This window comes from Schistocerca cancellata, chromosome 5 (assembly GCF_023864275.1).
Source record: "Schistocerca cancellata isolate TAMUIC-IGC-003103 chromosome 5, iqSchCanc2.1, whole genome shotgun sequence".
Classification (NCBI taxonomy): Eukaryota; Metazoa; Arthropoda; class Insecta; order Orthoptera; family Acrididae; genus Schistocerca; species Schistocerca cancellata.
The window spans coordinates 674496359-674508608 of NC_064630.1; the positions used below are offsets into that span (position 1 = coordinate 674496359).

General features: G+C 41.3%; 1 pseudogene; it reads right to left on the reverse strand.

Annotated features, from left to right (window-relative positions):
* Positions 1 to 5705: 5705 nt before the first annotated feature.
* On the reverse strand, positions 5706 to 5823 carry LOC126189722 (5S ribosomal RNA; annotated as a pseudogene).
* Between the last annotated feature and the right edge of the window lie 6427 nt (positions 5824 to 12250).

Here is a 12250-nt window from a genome sequence, read left to right on the forward strand (position 1 = left end):
TTGAGCTGAACCAGTCCATCACTGTGTAAGGTACCCCCTAGTTGCAGATAACTGCGCATTTTACGTTATTTCCAGTTTTACTGTTTCACATACTTGAAGTGAATGTATCAGCGGTGCAGAACATACGGAGTATTTACCGAGCAGAAGGTTCCCACAAACACTACCACAGCTGGACTACCATCTGGTGCCTTGAGAGCCAGTGGGATGCGGCGCCGATGCAGAAATCGCTCGTCAAGGGCATCACAGACATCCATGCGCGAGGCAGGATTCAGACTGGAGCGTCTAGAACCGTTCGGCCACTCCGGCCGGCCGTTGGCCCACCTCTGGCCCTTATGCAAGCAGTTATTTTGCTTGGCATTGACTGATGGGTTCTTCGATGTCCTCCTGAGGGATACAGTGCCAAATTCTGTCAACTGGGGCGTTAAATTGTCAAAATTCCGAATTGGTAGGGAGGGGAAGGCCCATCCTCTAATGCTCTAAACTTTTAGTTAGGTTAAAGTTGTTCTAAGTTCTTGGGGACTGATGACCACAGATGTTAAGTCCCATAGTGCTCAGAGCCATTTGAACCATTTGAACCACGTCGTCTGACAGTTAGCGAGCACGTGGGACTGCCCGGTCGATGCATCCGGCGCATGGGCCCGCGCTAGTAGTATGCCGTGGTCTTGCCTGCTGCGGGAGCGTAACTGTGCATCACCGTTTGACTCCACAACATCAAGCCCGCACCTTTATACTCACGCCATACATAGTCTTCTGTAAATATGATAACTTATGTAACACCCACATCGCTATCTGGACGTAAATGTATTGCATTATTTGCGAGTTGTTCGCATGTCTGTAGGCTGTGCAGTGCGTTATTTTTGACGGTTTACAATTATCAAGAGTGTGTGTGGATCCTTATACATGAGTTATGTGGGAGTAGTTTGCAGGTCTGTATGCTGTGGGACATGTCAGAGCGTATAATCTGTGACAAATATACTCCAACCCTAAATAAATTTCTCCAAAATAAATAAAGTACACTCCTTCCTCTCTCCATCATCCTAATGCAGGCTAAGTCCTTTTACCAGCAACCCCTACGAAGAGGTTGCGCCCTGGATGCTTAGGTTAGTGGAGGTGAGCTTCATTTGCAACAATTTTCTTAGGTTGGTCTCGAAAGTGCAAGTGACCTTTCTCTACTGCCAAAATTCAAACTCAGAGCCGGTTCCTAGGAAGAGGTGGTGGTCGGGACCTTGAAAAGTAGTTGAAACTAGGTAGCTGAAAGTATAGTGACCTTTTCATACCTATATGGAGTCGAATCATGTGGCCAATAGGATTGCAGCATCCTAGGGGTGGGGGATGGGGGGTTGGGGGGGGGGGGTTGCTACGTCATGAATGGACACCGCGCTGAAAGTGAGAAAATGTGAAACTTCTCATCTGATCACTGAATATTGAAGTTGTAAACAGAATCATTGAATATGATTAAGATAGAAATGGAATTAAATACTTAGGTAATTAATAGGTTAGATGCGCGATGTGGGTATTACATTAGTTAGCATATTTACAGAAGACTACGTATGGCGCGAGTATAAAGGTGCGTGCTTGAGGCTGTGGAGTCAAACGGTGATGTACAGTTACGTTGCCACAGCAGGCAGGACCACGGCGCACTATTAGCGCGGGCCCGTGCGCCGGATGCAGCGACTGGGCAGTCCCACGTGCTCGCTAACTGTCAGACGACGTGGCAGCTGTCAACAGCCCCAACATGCTCGCAAACTGTTGGACGAAGTGGCGTGTTCAGATGTCATAGCAATCTTGAATAACGGTACTCGCGTGATAAGCTGACGTCACAACAGTGTCCTCTGTGTACCAAGCCACGTGGTGGATACACTGGGTGTAGCCATCTTGAATAACGGTACTTGCGTCATGGTCTGACATCACAGTGGTGCTCTCTGGTGGCTACGATGTGAACTAAGTCAGTTTGAGTCCAGACCCAGTGGCGAGCACACATCCTTCAAACTGATTAAATAATAAGTCCATATTTCCCGCCATTTTCCTAGGTGTGACGCATTATGATGTTGAAATTTGTACTTCCAGCTATTTTCTGGGTGGGAGCGGGGTTAGCTTAGTGGAGGTAGCCCAATTGACCTTCTCCCCCCCCCCCCAAAATTCAAACTTACCGCCAAAATCAGCCATCTTGATTAATGTCACTGAGGGTGTGTCTGTGACGTCACGGCTGCCATTTAGGATGCCGTCACTAGGGGTGTGTCTATGACGTCGGAAATGTTCAAAAATGTTCAAATGTGTGTGGAGTCTTGTTGGACTTAACTGCTAAGGTCATCAGTCCCTAAGCTTACACACTACTTAACCTAAAGTATCCTAAGGACAAACACACATACCCATGCCCGAGGGAGGATTCGAACCTCCACCAGGACCAGCCACACAGTCCATGACTGCAGCGCCTTAGACCGCGCGCCTGTGACGTCAGTGCCGCCATCTTGGATAACGGTACTTTGGGGTGGTACGCAGGTTGTTCCAGTACTGTTACTGTTATCCTTTTCTCAGCTGTTGAAGTAGAAACATTGTTAAACATCGATCGGAGAAGGTAAACGTGTGTCGGGCAGCATATCTGTCGAAACTCAACGTTGTGGAATATTGCTCCTAGTGCTGGTGTTGCTTCACAATAAAACGCACGTCCACATATGCAAATGTCGTAAAGCAGAACTTACGCCAATTCAGGCGGAAGACGCGTGTGCACCCGCCCCATGGTCTTGACCTCTCCCCACGCCGCGCGATTATTACGCCTTCAGTCCCTTAAAAATAGCCCTGAATGGTCGACGATTGTTGTTGGACGGGGACGTGCATCAAGCAATATCGGACAATTTCACACAGCAGGGCGTGGTCTTTCAGCAGACGGGTATCTTCTACCTGTTGCTTCGGTCGGATGTTTGCCTCAGTACTCACGGTGATTTTGTCTGACTGGCATACCGTTCCTGGACTGTACGGCCTTCGTAACAAATATTAGTGGAACAAAACACATTTGGAGTCTTATTGCATTGCGTCACACTGAACTGCTATGGACAGTCTTGGAGCCTCAGTTCCCTCACACATTTCCGATATGTGATAAAGTTTCACTCAGTAGCTCCCATCATTTTACGATCTTTCAATCCGTACTAAACTTCAGACGTACTCCGTGCAAAGTTCTAAAAGTTTTTTATGATAGCATTTGATTCTTTACACCCGTTGTTATTGCTGTGAGGTTGTTAATAACAAAAGTTGTCCATCATATAATTTAAATAAGAAGCTCAACACTACCGAATTTTCGTGTTAATAATACATTTCAAATAGCAGAACAAATTACGACATTAATATTCCCGATGGCGCAAGATTCGCTTCTTTAGATATTACAAATCTTTATACAATTATTCCAACTGCCGAAACGATCGAAATAATAAAAAATAATCTTATGAAACACAAAAGTATGACTAGTGAAGAAACAGCAGAATTCATTACATTACTTGAAAATACTTTAGCCTTGAACTATTTCATGTTTAATAGAAAGATTTATTTTCAGAAAGATGGTCTTTCCATAGGAAATTCGCTAGAAGGTTGTAAGACGTATGCGTTGCTGGCGATGGGAGAGGCATGGCAGAGTCTCTGACCAGAGAGTAGTATGTAGTTAGTTGTTGCATGTCGCTAGTCGGCAGTAGTCTTGAGTAGTCTTCAGTAATCTGCTGTGGTCGACAGTAGTCGGCGCGTGTCTGTGCGTGTCGGCAGTCTGCTCTGGTCGGGACTCTGGAGGATGAGTATTATTATAGAAGGTAAAGAAGCTGCCTTGCGCATATTTAGTAATGTATATTAACTGTCATTAATTTCCTTTTAAAAAATGACCCCCATAAATTTTTTGTAATATAAAGTAATTTTTTTAAAGAAAATCATTCATTTCGATTTAAAGAAAATTTCCAATGCATGATCATTCCTTCCAAGAATCAGAAAAAATGTTGTTGTTGTTGTGGTCTTCAGTCCTGAGACTGGTTTGATGCAGCTCTCCATGCTACTCTATCCTGTGCAAGCTTCTTCATCTCCCAGTACCTACTGCAACCTACATCCTTCTGAATCTGCTTAGTGTATTGATCTCTTGGTCTCCCTCTACGATTTTTACCCTCCACGCTGCCCTCCAATGCTAAATTTGTGATCCCTCGATGCCTCAGAACATGTCCTACCAACCGATCCCTTCTTCTAGTCAAGTTGTGCCACAAACTTCTCTTCTCCCCAATCCTATTCAATACCTCCTCATTAGTTACGTGATCTACCCACCTTTAAAATTTACCAGGATACTGAATTTTTTTATTATTTTGGTGTTTAGGAATTTTTCTGTTTCGAACTTAACATTAAAAGAGAAAAGAATTTTGTGGGTACATTAAATGTGAATGCATTTCTGCAAAGAGATTATAAATGGAAGCCAATTTTGTTCAGAAGTTACAATAATTAAAAAATCATTTAATTATTATTTTTGTGCGGAGGTTATACTTGGTTCATGGTTACTTATTTAAATATTTCTGTGGGGAGGTTACAAGGTACAATAGCTGATATTTTTGTCAATCATAGAGAAATCATATTTTTCGAGACAAACCCCGAAATAAGCAATAAAATTATATATTAGGAAAGATATGTGGATAGCAGGTTATTACTTTTTAATGGCTCCAAAGAAGAGATTGATAATTTGACGAGCAAACACAATAATAGACATCCAAAATTGAAATTTACGGTCGAAAATGAAAGTAATAAGACGATAGATTTTCTTGACATTGCTATTACTAATCATGAAAGAAAGAACCAGTTTGCAATTTATAGGGTGCTGACTACTACAGATGTAATAATTAATTCCACATCATGTCATCCACATAGATACAAAAAAGTCTTTTTCCAGTCTATGGTACACAGAATCGCTAAACTACCATTAAAAAATTACGCTGTGCGAAACGAGTTGACTACACTCAAACAAATTGCTAATGCCAACAACTATAAAACTAGTTTATTGATACCCTTTATGAGAAAATTAGGTACAGTGGTCTAAATCCAACACAAAGCAAAGTGACGAATAAATACAAGGTCACCAAAATGACCTATTTTGGCATTATTTCAGATGAAATCAATAAAATGTTTATGGATACAAAGCTTACAATTGCCTTTAGTACTAACAATGTACTTCAACATAAATTATGAACAATAAGCGTAATAAATATCTAAATTCTGCGGTGTATAAAATCACATGTAATAACTGTAATAGACACTATGTTGGCCAAACTGGTACAAATTTTAAGATAAAGTATCATGAACATACTACTGTTACATCAAGTAGTAAGTCTATCTTCGGGCAACACATAAACCAAAATAAGCATTCTGAAGGGACTATTAATGACCACATGAGTATCTTGTATACCGTCCCTAAAGGGCTTTTACTTATTACCCTTCACGAACTGGAAATTTATATAAATCGGAAAATAGATCCAGAAACTCTACTTAACGAACAACTGTATTTCTGGGAAAAATTTTTCTTTGATCTGTTTGAGGAACTGTTCTAAAATACGTCAGCTGAGGATGTTGATAGGAGAGGCGTGAGGTCAGCACACCGCTCTCTTGGTCGTTACGATGGTTTTCTTTGACCAAAGCTGCTACTATTCGGTCGAGTAGCTCCTCAATTGGCATCGCGAGGCTGAGTACACTCCGAAAAATGGCAACAGCACATGGCGACCCGGATGGTCACCCATCCAAGTGCTGACCACGCCCGACAGCGCTTAACTTCGGTGATCTGACGGGAACCGGTGTATCCACTGCGGCAAGGCCGTTGCCATTACCACATATTACGCTGGATTAAGTGAGTGTGTGCACCAATCAATTTTCTTACCTTTTGTGTACGCTACATGTCACTTATCTGTGTTTTACTATTTGACAAAGGATGATTTTCCCCTACCCTGCTATGCCAGCGGTACCGTGTACCTGACTCACTTTTGCCACTCATGATCCTTGTCCATTGTAGTCTTGAACCAGCTGGTTCTTTACGATATTCTGCCACAATTTGTTTAACCTTAAATATGTCTGTTTTTAGTTTTGGGAAAATAAGTGTTGTTAGTAAACTAAATTTTGCATACATTCTCATTCAAATCACCACTTTTATGTAGTCACCCCAAGTCTTAACTTTCATTGTGGCGTCCCATTCCAGGATAACTTTCATTGTATACTATCCTGCCAGGATAACTTTCATTGTGTACAACCCTGTCCAGAAAACTCTCATTTTGTACGACCTTGCCAGGCTCTCAGTCATTCATTTCTTATACAGCCCACAAACAGGTTCAGTTTCAACTAAATTCCACTTTTTTGTTTGTTTGAACCTTTCATGTTAGACTGCCTTTGACCATGACTCTACATTAATTGTCCATCTTTTACTGTGCGTTCTATTGCTTTGCTATAGTTGCACCTGTCACTTAAGTTTTCTGTTACAAAAAATTTTCGTTTGCCTTTTAAATTTAATTGTATTGCCAAACCTCAATTTTTCTCTTCTATATTTTTTATTGATTTGCTATAGTGTCCACTCCCCCCCCCCCCCCCTGTTTTTAACAGTTAGTACGTTTTTACACTAGACGTTCCCAAACTATGATACGAGAATTAACTGACAATTGTATTATTATGTACTAGCTGTTGCCCGTAGCTGTGATCTGTAATGACTCAAACTTTGTGGAAAATTAAAGTAGGGAAGTGAGTCATCTTGACAGTGACGGCAACTATTGACGATAATATCTACACTGGTAATATTCTGATTAACACCTATATTATTCAAATACTGAGAATAGCATACAAAGAGGGGGTATAAGAGGAAAGGATTGTAATAGATTCTTTGTCAAACATCTATAGAATAAATTCAAAATCATATGAACGAAGGTTAAATCCATGAAAGTAATTCAGTCAAAGATAACATTTACCATGGAAGAGAGTTGTAGCCGTATCGAAAAGGAAATTAAATGCGACTACAATGCAACTTGGATATGGAAATGTTCAGTTAGTTATTTGCTCTTGAGTAACTCTAGAGTACTTTTGCGATAGTTGTCTGGATGCAAACGCTGTTACATTGTTTCAGTTTTGGAAGTTCGATAACTCGTGAGGTACAGACCGAAGTATTGCTCAGTCATTCGACTGATGAAAGTCAATCTTTACCATTCTCAACGCGACGGTGTAGCAAGAAGTGTGTTACACTTCGATTGACTGATATTGGTTTATCGGACTTAGACTTCGTACTGATGAGCAGTTACAAACTTTGAGAGCAATGAATCAACGACAGAAAAACAATTCGTAATCTTGAGTAGGACACAATAAAACGAAGACACGTAGAAAGACAAGTACGCCGATAAGTGAAAAGTTGTCGTTATCGTCACGATTACTGAACTGAACAGAAGTTAATCTTGAATGGCATATCGGTGTGCGTGTGTTGTAGGTACAAACAATTACTTTTAGAAAGAACAATAAAATCTGAATCGAAAGGTAATTCTTACGTGTCGCCTAGCTTTTTAACATTTTAAGTGACTACATGCATAATGGACAGTAAAGAGTGATTAGTTTAAACCAGTATTACGGCGTATTAAAAAAAAAGAATTACTCCAACATAAGTTATATCTGGAGTTACTACGGACCGTTGTTTATAACGTAGCAACGGAATAGTAGACAGAAAAATTACATCCTCGCTATGTACGACGTGAAAAACGACCGTAATGATGAAATCAAGAAACAAGATTTTATTTCATCACGGAACTAACCGGGCGTAAAAATAAAAATAAACTATTGCAGTTTACCAATTCACACAAACTGAAAAGACTTTTGCGGACAGATAACAGAATGTTTCAAAACCGCGCGAGGAGTTGTGTTCTTACGAGAGTTACAGTTGCTGTTCCACGTCACAATGACGGGGACGAACATCGTTACGAGTCCCGTCTCTTCCCGGTGATTGAAGAAGGTGGGAAGGAACTTCAAAGATTGCATATCAGTAGTTTTGTTATGACAACTGATGGTAGGTAACTAAGCTAGTAATTAATAAATGGCTGTGTATCTACTGTTGTATAAACGTATGTATCAAAAATATATGCAGTGTCAGTATGTTTCTATTATTTTCCTGTACGTAGAATCGGAAAGCATGCATTATACTTTCTAACTGCATTCATAAATTTCTTCGATTCACTACATTCTTACGGAAGCAGAGTTTTTAGGGTTTTCCCTGACTCAGCTAGTAGTGGTTACGTGGTTTTGCGACCAGAGAAAAATATACCAAACTTTTTATCTTTCCGTTTCAGTGCATTATAGCGCCTACATACTGATCCCTCCCCATACGGTAACTAATTTATGGCTTACAAATTCAGTTAATAGGTCATAATCAAATACAGCCTCCTACGCACCACATGTAAAAGTATGCAGGCTTTAAAATGATGCTGTTGTTGTGGGTGTCAAGCGTTTCGGGAGCTGCTCCAGGAAGTTGTTACACTGTCTCTCTAGCTCTTAAGGTTGCCTGACGTTCTCAATTCAAACTACGCGGTCCTGAGATTACTCTGAGGATTGCTGGATTTGAGTAATTTTCGCAGCTCGAGCTCATTTAAACTATGCGCTAAATCACATTTTAGTTTGCGGGGCTTTTCGTAATACATTGAAGAGCCAAAGAAACTGGTACACCTGCCTGATATCATGTAGGGGCCACAATCACCCAGAAGGGCCACAGCATGACATGGCATGGATCCGCCTAATGTCTTAAGTAGTGCTGAAGGGAACTGAATCCTGCATGGCTGTCCATAAATCCGTAAGAGTGCGAGGGGTGGATGTCTCTTCTGAACAGCACGTTGCAATGCATCCCAGATGTGCTCAATAATGTTCATGTCTGGGGGGTTTGTGGCCAGCGGAAGTGTTTCAACTTAAAAGAGTGTTTCTGGAGCCACTCTGTAGTAATTCTGGACGCATGGAGTCTGGTATTATCCCGCTGGAATCCCCCAAGTCCGTCGGAATGCACAATGGACATGAATGGATGCAGGTGATCAGACACGGTGCTTATGTACGTGTCACTTGTCAGAGCCCTATCTAGACGTTAAAGGAGTTCCACATCATTCCAAATGCACACGCTCCGCACCATTACAGACCCCACTAGGTTGAACAGCACCTGCTAACATGTAGGGTCCATGGATTCATGACGTTGCCTCTATACCCACACACGTCCATCCCCGCGATACAATTTGAAATGAGCCTCGTTCTTTCCGGTCATTAATAGTACAATGTGTGTGTTATCGGGCCCAGGTGAGGCGTTTCTTGTTGTGCATTCATCAAGGCCACACAAGTAGGCTTTCGGTACCGAATGCCCACATCGATGATGTTTCGTTCGATGGTTGATGGCTTAACACTAAAATCTGCAGGAACTTGTGGAATGGTTGCACTTCTGTTGCGTTGAACCATTCTCTTCAGTCGTCGTTGATCCCCTTCTCACAGAATCTTTTTCCGGCCGCAGCCATGTCGGAGATTTGACGTTTTACCGGTTTCATATATTCATGGTACAGTTGTGATATGATCACACGGGGAAATCCCAACTTGATCGTTACCTAGGAGATGATATGCCCCATCGTGCGTGGGCCAACTACAACATCGCGTTCAAGTTTACTTAAATCTGCCGGCCGAAGTGGCCGCCTGGTTCTGGCGCTGCAGTCTGGAACCGCGAGACCGCTACGGTCGCAGGTTCGAATCCTGCCTCGGGTATGGATGTGTGTGATGTCCTTAGGTTAGTTTGGTGTAACTAGTTCTAAGTTCTAAGGGACTAATGACCTCTGCAGTTGAGTCCCATAGTGCTCAGAGCCATTTGAACCATTTTTTACTTAAATCTCCTAGTAGCAGTAACCGATCTAACAACTGCGCCGGACACTTGTTGTCTTATATAGGCGTTGTCGACCTTAGCGTCATATTTTGCCTCTTCACATATCCTATACCAGTGTTTTGGTTCCTCAGTGTAATTTGGAATATGGTTCTCGGGTATACTGGCGAATTTTATTCTTGTATCTTCACAAAAACTCTCCGTCTATGCCACGTTGTGTAGCACCTCAATATCATAAATCGTACATACAGTAACATCGGATGTGCACTATCGCAGAATAATCTATAGACACTAAGAGTCTCCAAGAGCCGCGAAGCGTCGTCTGCATCCCACTCACGTACATTATACAATATTTAACAATGTTAGTAATACTCAAGAAGGTAAAACTTCCCGAAGTAGCCTGTCACCTTCCTCGGATTTCTACCTACCTCTACACCAAATTTCGTCGGATCAGTGTAGCGGCAGAGTCGTGAAAATGTAATAGACCGAGTTACTTTCGCATTTATCAATATAAGTACTGTTTTGGAGGTTTGGATTAACCCTGTTCGGAATTGAATACGTATTGTATTGATTACTCTGAACCGTTTTGCGTAGAACATGAAAGCATTTTCACAGTCATGATAAAGGTGAAAGGTGAAAAAAGCAAATAGCTCTTTTAAATAGTAAATATTCTTCCTTCATTCTCGTAATAATCTTCAAGTCAATAAATGTCTTGTATTACACACTTTGTGAAGTAGTTTATGTTAGTCCTCGGGGTTTAACCTATCTAACACAAAATTCTAGTCATGAGAAACGTGACAGACTTACGATCGCAATTGTAATATAAATATTGACATATGGACTGGTAGGGATTAAATGCATTGTGCATAATGTTCTAGCTGTTACCGCCGGCTGTGCTCGTATAACACTAAAATAAAATTAAATATGTGTATGTCTTTACTGGCCCGGAGATCCCGGTCAGAATTTTCAGGAACTTGGTGCAAGACGTTTTGTTTGAAGCCACTTTTGCGACATGTGATGACAAAAAGATGATGAAGACAACACAGACATCCAGTCGCGAGCAGAAAAAAATTCGACCTGGCCGTGAATCTAAAGCGGTAGCACACTAGCGGCGGTTTGTAACGCTTGCCACACGACTGCGAGCTTTTTACGCAAATTCGAACGAATCTTAAAAGTTGCAAGAGACGCCGGACGCTAAGTTTCTGGCATACAATGGGCTTACGAGGGATATTACTATGGAAGTATGGATTAAACATAAAGAACATAGCATAAGAGTGGTTCACCCAAACGGCAAAGTTCAAATTCTAAGAGGCAACAGCTTACTCAAAGAGTAATTAATGTTTCACATGGCGTGCAGTATTGTGTTCCAACGTTATGAATTACCTCGAAGAAAACCGTCTATTGACATGCACACAATACGGATTTAGAAAACTTCATTCTTGTAAAACACAACTATCTCTTTACTCACATGAATTGCACAGTGCTGTTGGAAAGGGACTGCAAATTTTATTACCTATTTTTCGATTTCCAGAATGCTCTTGACACTGTCCCACATAGGCGGGTCTAGTGAAATTGCGTACTTATGGAATATTGTCTCAGTTATGTGACTGGATTCGTGATTTCCTATCAGAGAGGTCACAGCCGTAGTAACTGATAGAAAGACACAAAGTAAAACAGGAGTGATCTCTGGCGTTCCCCAAGGTAATGTTACAGGCCGTCTGCTGTTCCTTATCTATATAAACGATTTAGGAGGCAATCTGAGCATCCGTCATAGGTTGTTTGCAGATGTTAGCTGTCGTTTATTGACTAGTAAAGTCATCAGAATATCACATCAAATTGCGAAACGATTTAGAAAAGCTACCTGTATGGTTCAGAAATTGTATATCGACCCTAATTAACGAAACGTGAATGGTCATTCACATGAATCCTAAAAGGAATCCGTTAAATTTCGGTTACAGAATAAATCAGTCAAGTCTAAAGGCCGTAAATTCAACTAAATGCCCAAGAATTACAATTACGGACAACTTAAACTGAAAAGAACAAGCAGAAAATATTATGGGAAAGGCAAACCAAAGACTGCAAAGACAGCGTTATATTGACAATACTTACAACATGTAACAGATCTACTAAAGTTACTGCTAGACGACGCTTGTCAGCCCTCTTTTAAAGTACTGCTACGCGATCTGGGATAGTTACCAGATAGGGTTAAAAAAATACATCGAGGAAGTTCAGAGAAGAGCAGCACGTTTTGTATTGTACTGAAATAGGGGAGAGAGTGCCTTGGACGATACACTTCTTGTGTTGGACAACAGTAAAACAAAGACGTATTTCGTTGCAGCGGAATCTTCTCACGGAATTTCAATCACCAACTTTCTCCTCTGAATGCGAAAA